This window comes from Cervus elaphus, chromosome 2 (assembly GCF_910594005.1).
Source record: "Cervus elaphus chromosome 2, mCerEla1.1, whole genome shotgun sequence".
NCBI classification, from domain to species: Eukaryota; Metazoa; Chordata; class Mammalia; order Artiodactyla; family Cervidae; genus Cervus; species Cervus elaphus.
The window spans coordinates 6,768,618-6,780,997 of NC_057816.1; the positions used below are offsets into that span (position 1 = coordinate 6,768,618).

The window sequence follows — 12,380 nt, forward strand, 5'->3', positions numbered from 1 at the left end:
CAAGGGGCAAATGGAGAAACAAAGAAAGTTCCTCAAGAGCTTTGAAGAGTTCTGTTACACGATCTCTTCTCAAACCATGTTACTTAACGATAAAGAGATGACAATAATTATTATTTTTTTAAGTGAAAAACAGAAAACTGACACCAGGAAGTTAAATGAAATCTTGAAGTCATTCCTTGAATCCGTTTCTTCTGTCATATCCCAAATAAGCAAATCCTTTAGGCTTAAAAAGACCATACCCAGAATCCGATGACTTCTCATCTTCTCCATCACCCTGCCTGGAACCAACATCAGCTCCTGGTACATCACTCTCATACTCCTAACGGGACCCCCTGCTTTTGCCCCTGCTCTTCTTTGCTACACAGGGCTCTTCTACACACAGGGGTGAGTGGTTATTTTAATACGTAAGTCATTATCGTGTCTCTTCTCTGGCTTGAAATCCCAGTGGCTTCCTCATCTCACTCAAGGTCAACACCAGAGTCCTACAAAGGCCTACAAGATCTGGTCCCTTCACTCTCTTTCTCTCCTGTTATTCTCCACCTCATTCACTTGCCTCCAGCCCACTGGCCTCCTGGATATTCCTGGAACCTACCAGTACTTACTGTTCCCTCCACTGGCTTGCCTAAGTGTGTGCTCCACACCATTACTCCCCCGCTCTGAGAGGGTCTTCTAAACCACCTTATGTCGTCACACACTCTCTGCCTCACTTATCTAATCCTCTCCTGCTTTAATTTTCCCCATCTGACATCCCCTATCATTTTCTCACTCATTTGCTTATTGTCTGCTGCCCACTCTGCCCTGAGAAGGTGACTCCCAGGAAAGTGAAAGTGAAAGTAAAAGTCGCTGAGTCGTGTCTGACTCTTTTCGACTCCTTGGACTGTAATCCATGGAATTCTCCAGGCCAGAATACTGGAGTGGGTAGCCTTTCCCTTCTCCAGGGGATCTTCCCAACCCAGGGATGAAACCCAGGTCTTCCGCGTTGCAGGCGGATTCTTTACCAGCTGAGCCACAAGGGAAGCCCAAGAATACTGGAGTGCATGGCCGATCCCTTCTCCAGTGGATGTTCCCAACCCAGGAATCGAACTGGGGTCTCCTGCATTGCAGGCGGATTCTTTATGAGGGAAGCCCAACTTCCAGGAAAGCTGGATTTTATTTATTAAATGCTCTTCCTAGGTAGCGCAATGGTAAAGAATCTGCCTGCCAATCCAGGAGATCTGGGTTTGATCCCTGGGTCAGGAAGATCCCCTGGAGAATGGTATGGCTACCCACTGTAGTATTCTTGCTGGGAAAATTCCATGGACAGAGGAGCCCAGCGTGCTACAGTTCATGGGGTTGCAAAGAGTCAGACACAACTGAGCAAACACACATACATACATTAAGCGCTCTCTCCTCAGTGTCTAAAATGATGACCAGGCGTGACTTTCCTGGTGGTCCAGTGGTTAAGACTCTGCACTTCCGATGCAGAGAGCATAGGTTCGATCCCTAGTCAGGAAATTAAGATTCCACGTGCCATGCAGCGTGGCCAAATAAAGAGAAAAAATAAAAAAATAAATAAATAAAATGGTGACTAGGCATCTGATGTCTGTGATATCTACCAACCGAATGAAGTTACTATCAGGTAGAGGAGAAGTCACAGAGACGACCCAAACCCACATGGTGAGGAAAAGCCAAATCAGAAACCAGATTCCAGAGCCAAAGCATTTCTGGCACGTGGTTTTAAAGAGATTAGAGCAATTTGCTGACTTTTTTCCTCCAGATATAAGAATAGGAGGAAATACCTGAATGAGCATCAAACAAAACAAAGAAAAACAAAACCAAACCTAAACTCAGATAGGGCCACCATCCCCAACAGTCACTTTTCTAACATTCTCTTAAATGGACTTGAACCAGACAGTTTTCTTTTATCAGTTCACGTTTAACACGGAAATTGCAATTGCCTGAGGAGGCCCTCCAGGAATGTAAGTAAACACACCACTGGTCTAAGGCCAAAGCACACCAAGCTAATCCTACGCCAAATCTTAGCTTAGATCCTGTCCCATTTCCAACCCAAGCTTTTGTTTCCCCAATGAGATGGTACTTTCCTTTTCCCCCATGGATAGAAAAGTCAACCAAAAAGGTCAATGGGCAGTGCTTAGTAACATCATGGCCACTCCTTTTTATAAGTTTGTTTTTTTTTTTTAAAAGGAAAGACGGAGGGGATTATCTGCAAGTAATAAAAACAAAGCGATAATGCGACTGCATATGGTTAATGAACCATTTTCCTCATTAAAGATAAGGGCATAAACAAGTTATTGCACATCCTGGTGGCAGAAAGGAAATACAATTAAATCCATTAATAGCCACAAGAGTTTTTATGTTCCCAGAGGACCCTGGTTTCCAGCGCTGCTTATTCATTTTCATCCACAGCCAAAACGATGCATGGCAGCAATGACCGAAGGCTGTGGACTACCCACGTATTTCAATTTTAAGGAGACAATTTTATTAAACAACAGACTTCAGGTAGATTATGCTGCCACGTTCTATTGGATATGAGCTGAAAGTGCCTAACAAAGGCCTACCTGTAGAGACAAAGTAAATGATGACTAACATAAATCTGGCCTACAGATACTCAACCATCACACTCACAGTTTCACTGTGGCTTCCCAAAGACGTTAAGGTAACGATTTCTGTGAATAGAGATGCTCACTTTACAACTACATGAATAGAGATGCTCAAACATTTTACAACTATTTTGTTTCTCTGCATAACAAGTCAACAAGGACAAAGAAAGGTATCACCACTTGTAAAAAAAAAAAAAATCGGTAAAAAAGAGGTAATCAAAACAAATTTAACTAAGCATTAGATATAGGGCTTTACTTACGAGTCCATGGTAGTCCAACCCCAAAGGAATATGTGACTTGTATCTCCAACTACATCTTCGGTAGGGTCTCTGCCCCCCTAAGACTTGAGAAGATTAAATCCCTACCCTCAACTCGCCAGCAAGCCTGCCTGGGGAGCACAACCTGGACCGGGGGGTGAGCAGAACAGCCCCACTGTGGGTCTAAGGCTCTCAGATTATACTCCCCGTTACTCTTAGTCTCAGACTCAGAGCCCATTCTTCCTTAACATACTGACTATCTGGTTCTTCAGTTCACAGAATATCAGAACCAACAAAGCAGAAAGAAGGCATATCAATAGCTATAGGGAGAAATGAAGGCAAAAACAAAACTAAAAAAGCAAACACGTGACTTTAAAAATAGTTATGCAGCACGCACCAGTCCACACTCTTCAAGCCCATGAGGGTCTCATTCATCCTGACGATCCACATGGGAGAAGAGGTTAGCCCGTGTTTTATACATTCTCAAGTAAGAACCAGAAACAAGTAAATATATTTTTAGGTTTATAACCAAAATGGGAAAATAAAGTCTTGGTGCTTATTACAGGAGAAAACCGACACGTATACAAAGATCCACGTGCTTCAGGATAGACCTTAAACGTATTACCAGGTGTTCCTATAAAAGTAGGATACAGCTTTTCTATAGTCTGAGACACAAAAAGGAAAAGAGAAAAAGATCAACTCTGTTTAAATCCTCATTTTCCTAGGAGTCACTCAGCTTTTATTGGTGATAAATGGCTAGCTGTAAACCGGTTTAGTTGCTCTTCTGGCTGCCAAAGCAGAGCTAAAGAAGTCAGCAGGTAGAATAGGGAAGCTGTCAAGTCAAGTTGGCTCAAAACAAAGTTGTGGTTTGCAGGCGGGGCCTGAAACATCTCTTCCGTTCACATAAGCTGGCAGGATGTAGAAACAGGATCCTGACGCAGCCACCGCTTCAGAGAAGCAAACTATTTTCCTTTGACTTTCTAGTCTATTAGGCTTGGGGTTTGGCAGGATCTGTGTCCACAGTGAACCCAAGACCTTCTAATGGTCCCCGGGAGGAAATCGGAATACAAACAAGGTAGCCCTGATTCTAGACAGAAAGCAGTTTTTGGAGGGGTATCGAGGAGAGACAGAGAAGCCAGGCTGGCAATAAAGACAGCAAGAGTAACAGTAATATTAAGTGTTTTCTATGTGCCACAAAAGCAATTAACTTGTATTAATCTCCCTTAATCCTCATAATACATGAATGGTAGGGGAATTATTATGCTCATTTTACAGATGAGAAAAATGAAGCATTAGAGAGGTTAAGTAATTTGCCCAAGTCACTCAAACAGTAAACCAAGAGTCAGGATTAAAATCCTGGCTAACTGGCTCCAACAGGTGGGCCATGTGATTCGAAGAGCTGACTCATTAGAAAAGACCCTGATGCTGGGAAAGACTGAAGGCGGGAGGAGAAGGGGACGACAGAGGATGAGACGGCTGGATGGCATCACCGACTCAACGGACATATGTTTGAGAAAGCTCCAGGAGTTGGTGATGGACAGGGAGGCCTGGCGTGCTGCAGTCCGTGGGGTTGCAAAGAGTTGGACACGACTGAGCGACTAAACAGCAATTGGTTCCAGCACTGACACCTGCAGACACTATGCGACGGAGCCTCTCACTGTCTGTAGTTTGGCAACAGAGCAGCACTCTGTAATCCCAACATTACGGCGTGCGTGCGAAGTCACTTAAGTTGTGTCTGACTCTCTGCGACCCAACGGACTGTAGCCCGCCAGGCCCCTCCGTCAAGGGGATAACATTACAGGGTATAAAGCATGAAACATTATCAATCATGAGAGCCAGAGAGCGCTCAGGGGACACCGAGTTTAAGCAGAGAAGCAGATCCCGAGTCATGAGACAAATCCCAGCTCCGCCTCCCTCTAAACTGGGGAGCCCTACAGAAATGCCTTCCCCTTCCTGGGCCTCGATTTCCCTTCCTGGGGAGTTGATGGTTACCGTGCACACAGTGCATGCTCAGCAGTCTGGCTCCCTTCACCTGGGCATCCTCCTAAACACCCCCTCACCAGAGGCCTTCTCGGTCACACTGCCCAACCCGCTCCAGCCCCCGCGCTCTGGTTCTCTTCATGGCACTACTCACCACCTGCCTGGTCACTCTACACCTACTTACGGTTTATCACCTGTCTCCCTCCACTGGGACACTCATTCTGAGAGAATGGACTTCGTCAACCTGCTTGCTGCTGGTTCCCCAGTACCTGGAGCAGTGCCTGGCACACAGAAACACTCAACAAATATTTGCTGAATGAAAGAACCATGTAGGAGAGACTTTCATTCAACGAACTTTACAAATAAACAGGTACTCTTCATTGACAAATATATTTATCAAGCACCTATAAAGTAACTATGTAAACAGACAGGATTATTTCAGATGGCGCTAACTGGTGTGAAGATTTCTAAACTCCCAGGATGTACCGGGCAGGTGAGGGCAGCTTTCCAAGTAGCGGGTCAGCTGAGACCTGAACGATACCCAGGAGCCAGTCACAGGATGATGGGGGACAGGGCATCCAGGCAGAGGGAACAGCAAGTGCAAAAGCCCAGAGGCAGGGCGATCATGCCGGGGCCCAGCCTGTGGAGCCAGGCGAGCATGGGCAGCATGGTGGAGATGAGGTCGAAGCCCTGAGAAGGACCCCTCTAGGAAGTATCTCCAAAGTCAGAAGAAGGCTTTTACTCTATGTGTGATGGCAAGTTACTTGATAGCATCTCTTATGGCAAGTTACTTGATACCACCAGTGACTCAGTGGTAAAGAATCTACCTGCCAAGGCAGGAGAGGCAGGTTCAATCCCTGGGTTGAGATCTCCTGGAGAAGGAAATGGCAATCTGTTCCAGTATTCTTATCTGGGAAATCCCCTGAACAGAGGCTACAAACCATGGGGTTGCAGAGTCAGACAGGACTTAGCAACTAAACAACAACTAACTGATCTTCCCCCCAGCAGATTGTACACTTGATGAGATGAAGGATTTTGCTTGTGGCACTTACTGGCTGGTCTACAAGCATCTGTTAAATGAATGAACTGGGGAGAGTATGAACAGAAGAGTGACGTGATCTGATTTTCATTTTAAAATATCGCTCTGAGCTGCGGCTAGTGATTACCTTCTGGGAGGAGACCAGGGTGGCAGAGGATGGGGAAATTTACGAACAAGCACATGCGGTGTGCTTTCTGGGCACTGTAAGTCAGAAACAGGGGAAGAAAAGGCTACAATCTAACCCCTGAAGCCATTTGGTATTTTCAAGCAACAGAGAGGAAAAGGTCCTTGAGGAGGGACCAAATAAATGACAACTGATGTCCTAAGCCTTTTGTGTTTTTCTAAACCATTTAAACCACTACAAAGAATCTCTGTCTCACTTATAACAAGAGGAACAAAAGGAAGCTCAAAGTCAGACACATACACAGACACACAGACACACAGACAGACACACAAGAGTTTTGGAGAAAAACTGTAAAGAAAATACACCTTCCTACATCTAAGAACAATAATCAGGCTAAATTTCCTTAGGGACAATTAAGGTTCCACTTAGCACATCCAAACTGTTACCTGGCGAGGGGGGAGGGCGGGGGGGAGGATCTTGCTCAGAACAGGCTCTGAGAGGCAGACTGCCATCCAGAGGAGGTGGCAGACTAAGAGAGGAGCAGATACTGTAACAGGGACCAAGTTTTAAAACATCACTCCTTTCACACCTACCTATATCCACACCGAGTCACTAAAAAAACATCCAGGGTAAATCACACACACTTGACATGCTTACTACCTGTCTCCCTCCACTAGAATGTTCACGCTAGAAGAGAATGGACTTTGTCTATTACCTGATCTCACAGTGTAATTTCTAAGAGGTATATTATAGTTCTAAAAAAACTTTTGCCAACATCATCTCTGGATACTACCAAGTGCCTCTCTCTACAGAACTGAAAGTGCTGAAAGGATGAATGAAACACAGGTTCATCTGGGAGGTGCGGAGCATCATTACTTCTAAGGGGGGAAGAGGAAGAACAGTACTCGGGGTCAGAAAAATTGGCAAAGCTATCACTAAACTCCAATATCAATGCCCCCTCCTCACCTGTGCCTCGCCACCCATCACCACGAAGAGGGCAGAGGACAAAGCACTCCCCAGTCAACATTTTTGCTATCAGTAAAGATGAGCAGGCAACTCTAGAACCAAGAAAGGAGGGTGAGGAGTAGAGTGAAACCTCGGTGCCCCACCATGTCTCAACCATCCAACATTTTTTCACAGCTTTATTGTGATATAAAATTTGTAAGTTTCCCTCCTTTGACATATGTATACAACCGAGTAGAGCTGATACGTATCTTCAGATATTTATTTATTTTTAAAATATTTAAAGTATTTATTCATTTGGCTGCACTGGATTTTAGCTGCGGCATGCGGGATCTAGATCCCCAACCAGGGATCAAACCCAGGCTCCCTGCATTGGGAGCTCTGAGTCTTAGCCACTGGACCACCAGGGAAGTCCCTAAACATTTATTTTTAAAACAACATTTACCGGTCTTTTCCGTAATATGTGTTTATTACAGAAAGTCTGGAAATCACCAAAAATACACAAGGACAGAAATTAGTATCACACATAATCCTATCAACTAAAACCCATTTTGGAGTGAATGCCTCCAGTTTTCTCCATAGATATTGACTAAGACCTAAAATCGTGAGAAACAAATGGACAAGGAAGCATCAGGAAGCAAATTCTCTCCAGGAGGAAGCAAGCTGAGTAGAAGGTAAAAACGTTTAAAGAGGGGACACTAACAGAAGAAAACCAATGGGCCCTTGGAAGAGATAAGAAAAGGGACATTTTAAAATAACTTGGAAGAGGACAGACTGAGGACTCAGTCTAATTAAACAAATTAGAAAAAACCATAAACATGGCAGCCACCAGCCACAGGTGACTGGTATGACACGAAATGCAGCCAATACAACGAAGGAAGAGGGTTTTAAATTTTATTCAATTTCAATTAATATTTAAGTAGCCATACATGGCTAGTTGGCTACTGTATTGAACAGCACAGCTTTAAAGATAAAATAGCCTATGATCTTAAGACATAATCGAATTTCAAACGAAATGTTTTAAGTAACTGTCTTCTGGAAGATCTAAAAGCTAAGCAATAATACATCATCACTGACTGGCCTTCTCCATGGCACTACCCAAGGCAGAGGCCAGGCACCAGTCCGCCTAAGTGGCTCCCTGAGCTGTGACTACAGCCATTCTCTGGTTTGTAATAACATAAAACGGAAAGTGGATTCAGCAGGCTTTCTCATCAGATCACTGCCCTGTGAATGACTCTAGAGGTGGTGCCCGGGCACACACGCTGGTTCTCTAAAATCCTCCCAAGCTATGCTGGTTATTCCTCTAACTAAGCCTGAAGAAGGGAGGATTCTGAATTGGCTCGCCAGTCTAGAACCAAACCACCTTGCTCAAGGCCAGCCCCGTGGCCAACTTCAAGCTCCTGTCTTTTCTCTAGAGCCCTTAATACCACTCCAAACTCACACTGGAAAAAGACCCAACTCTTGCCATCATTTCCACAGCTTCCATGTTTTCCCAAAGTGCTCCCAGAATGTGAGAGATCAAAGCCAAGCTGACTGCAAATTTCAGAGGACCCACTGAGCCTTCAAGTCCAGGCCAAAACAGGACAAGCCTCATGGAATGAAGCAGTAAAAACACACGGCCCTAGCACTTTTTGGCTGGCAGCTCTCTCATGCACATGGAGAAGGTACCAGAAGGAAGAACAGCAGCAGCTTATTGGCTCAGCTAAGAAACTGGAAATCTAGTTTAAAAGGAAATCACATAACCACTCATGTGTCCAAAAGATCTGTAAATCAATACATGTAAAACTCTGTGAAAGTCATTCCGTCTCTGACTTAAGGAATCTGAGCTTCCGCAGGGACGGTGGATAATATTACCCCGATAGAGAGGCTATTCTATTACAACACTCACAATGTGAAATTCAAATCTTCTAAGGTACAGATACGCTTTTCAGACTTTCAGTGCTAGGGAAATAATAGAAATTTCACCAGGTCTCTTTTTGACCAATTACATTTACTTTATATCTATCATTTAAGAAGTACTTTCTCCTGTAGATCTACAGGTCCTATTTTATCAACTGTTTCTTTTTCTATTTTTCAGCCATACCACAAGGCATGTGGGATCTCAGTTCCCCCACCAGGGATTGAACTCATGTCCCCTGTAGGGGAGGTGTGCTGTCGTAACCCCTAGATCACCAGCAAAGACCCTGTCCTATTTTACATTTATTTCACCCACATATTAAAATGGATAGTAAGTAAAAGTATTCCCAATCAATAGACCAAAACACCAAAGGATTGGAGAATTTGCCCCAGCACACAGGAAGAACACACAGCAGTATATCCTGGCTTGCCTAGTACTTTCACGGTTAGAGGGGCAACTGGCCTCAAGGGCCTTCATGAAATTAACAATCCTACTGCAGGCCAGTGACGCCAACTTGGCCATGGTCACATCCTTTTTTTTCTAAATGTGGTCTAAAGGAGAAGTGACTGATAACCACTGAGCTCCTTCCCTAAGCACACACACAGATAAGAATATGCAAATATGCTCTGGGCTCAAAGACAAATGTGATACAATTCGTGAGTGATACAGCAGAGCACATGTTGTCCCCTCATAGTCAGTTTGACACCACAGAAAGAATTCTGCACACTTATGAAATTTAATCATCTTTCTGTCTCTCCTACTTACACAACTCAAAAAGAGGAAAGAATGTGAGGGGAGACGTCACCATACAAACAGCACAGAGAAGGGATCAATGAGACACTAAAACTCTTCTGTGACATCAAGCAACTTGCCGCCTGGTGCCGACGATGATGCCACACCACTGTCCGCACTCTGGACCACAGACGAGGCAGCACTCCTGAGTGTGGAGCGGTGCCGCTTCAAAAGCTGCGAATTTCATAAAGGAACTATTGTAACAGACCTACCCACGGGTGGTGGTTGTTTAGCCACTAGGTCGTGCCCAGCTCTTTACGACTCCATGGACTGTAGCCTGCCATGCTCCTCTGTTCAAGGGATTTCCCAGCAAGAATACTGGGTTGCCATTTCCTTCTCCAGGGGATCTTCCCGATGCAAGGATCGAACCCAAGTCTCCTGCACTGGCAGGAGGATTCTTTCCCGCTGAGCCATCAGGGAAGTCCAGAATCTTAACATATTTCACAATGATTACCTCTGGGGAGTAAGAACAGACACAGGGGCTTTCCTTTACAATTTTCATCTTCCTGTACTGCTGGAATTTCTAATCATGGACATGTATTAATCTTTTTATTTTAAGCCACAGAGAAGTCATATACAGCATAAGAAATATGATCAGGGCTACTGTAATAAGTTTGTATGGGGACAGATGGTTACTGATGCACCACGACCATTTTGTAATGTATGCAAATGTCAAATCACTTTGCAGTACATCTGAAACTAACATAACATTGCCCATCAACTATATTTCAGTGAAAAATTTGAAGTTCCAGGTGCGAAGAATAAAAATCTACTGATTTTTTTTTTTTGGAAAAAACATCTTTTTATTTTAAAAAATACTGATAAAAAATGGCAATGAATAGAACAGTTTAGTAATTTTTAAAGCCAACTACAGGTATGCTCTTCATTCATAAAAAAAAGTACTGTGGATTCTGAAAGAATTTAGTACCTGTTAAGTCAGAGCAGAAAATTGTTACTTAAGAAACAATTTTACTTAAACATCTAGTAAAGGGAAAGCTGTTTTTTTCCTTCCCCAAAAGTACATTATATTTCTACAGGGATCAAGAAAAGGAGCATGACATTCCCTGCGCTCAGCTCTTCAACTCTCTTCTCCACACCAGGCAGAGGATGACGTTTTCACTAGACTGCATCCCACGACGTTTCATACATACCTAACCTTGGGTCATAAAATCACACTGACATTTCTCAAGTGCACATAAATCACACGTTTATGTCTCATCTGAGCTTCATGAGATGACAGTGTTAGTTCAAGGTGAAATTCAGCGTGCTGGGTACAGAGTACAGACTGCCAATATACTCTAAACAGCGTGAACAAGCATACCAAGGAGACCTCAAACTAAGTGGATGGCTGTAATAACGGGAAGGGCCAAGAGCAGGCCATTTTCTCCCCACAGGGCATTATTTTCCATCCTGCAGATAAAACAACACGCTCCAAAGAGCACAAGTGTTCCACAAGGAGCTGGGAGGCACAAGGGTGATGGGTGGAAAACAAAGTTGGAGCAGGACAGCTGACAGTCCCAAGGATTGGTTAGTAGACATGACCTGACTGCATGCTCCCTGCAGGTGACAGCAATAAGCCAGCCTGAGGCTCTCACACCACGTCAACATAATTCCTGATTTCATCAGGATGCCTGGCTGTTCCTTGGGCGAAAAATTTATTCTGTGGACCTCTGGGTGACCAATAGGGACAGACTGGAAATCAACAGCCATCAGTGATTTTATTTATCCTCCTTGCTGGCACAGCAGCTTCTTGTCAGTAAGCTTATGCCGTTTCGATCTAACAAGCTAGAGAAGGCAGCTGTCCAAATGTCACCAAACCTAGTGAGAGATGTGAAGGAAGCACAGGCAAGCCTGCATTACTCACACTGGATCCAGGGAGGAGGGACTTAGTGCTCATATATTTGAAAGAAGCAGATGAGGCTTTCAGCTATAGATGGGCCTGAACAGAAAGAGAAAGGCTGGCCTGCTTAGGACCAGGAGGGGTAAGCCACCACAAACTAAACTCCTAGCTGAGTCTGGTGTGTGTTAGGGTGTTGGCCAAACCAAAGCAAACTGGTGTGGCTCGCGATTGCCCTGAAGAAAGGATAGAGAAAAAAGAAAGTAAAATCAGTGAAGCGGACGCTGAGACACAGGGACGCCAAGAGCAGAGGGGGACTGATGGAACACAACCCAGCATTATCTAAAAACATTCCAGATGTCTATCCTTCCAACCGCAACTCCACCCCTACACACAAAGACCATCCTAAAGAAACTTTTGCGAGAAGCGCCAAGAGTCCTGGGCAAAAATATTTATAGCATTACTGCTCGTGTTAACAAACAGGAAACAACCCAAATGTTCATCAAAAGGTGATTTATGATATATTCATACTGTGAAATTCTTACACTTTAGGGAAAATATTTCGAGTTACCATAGAGCATTGATGATTCTCACAAACTTAATGCTGAGTTCACATACACACACACACACAAACACAAGTAGGTCACAGAACACATACATTATGATAGCATTTATATAAACTTCCCAAAACATTCACAACGAAAAAACATTGTCTAGAGATGCACACATGTAGTAAAACTAATTTTAAAAGACCAGGAAATGAGGGACACACAATTCAGAATAATGTTTACCTTTGTAGGGGGAAGACGGGGACGTGACTGGGAAGAGGCACCCAAGGCTCCAACACAACTCTAATGCTCTTTCTCAAGCTGAGTCGAGGACAGAGATGTG

General features: G+C 44.1%; 1 protein-coding gene and 1 non-coding gene across 2 annotated transcripts in view; one reads left to right on the plus strand and one right to left on the minus strand.

Moving 5' to 3' along the window:
* PACS1 (phosphofurin acidic cluster sorting protein 1) overlaps window positions 1–12,380 on the minus strand; it is a 146,151-nt gene that overhangs the window by 132,074 nt on the left and 1,697 nt on the right. The gene's annotated exons all lie outside the window — the stretch shown is intronic.
* Window positions 1,422–1,494, plus strand: TRNAG-UCC. Its single transcript has one exon. It is a non-coding gene; the product is annotated as a tRNA-Gly (tRNA).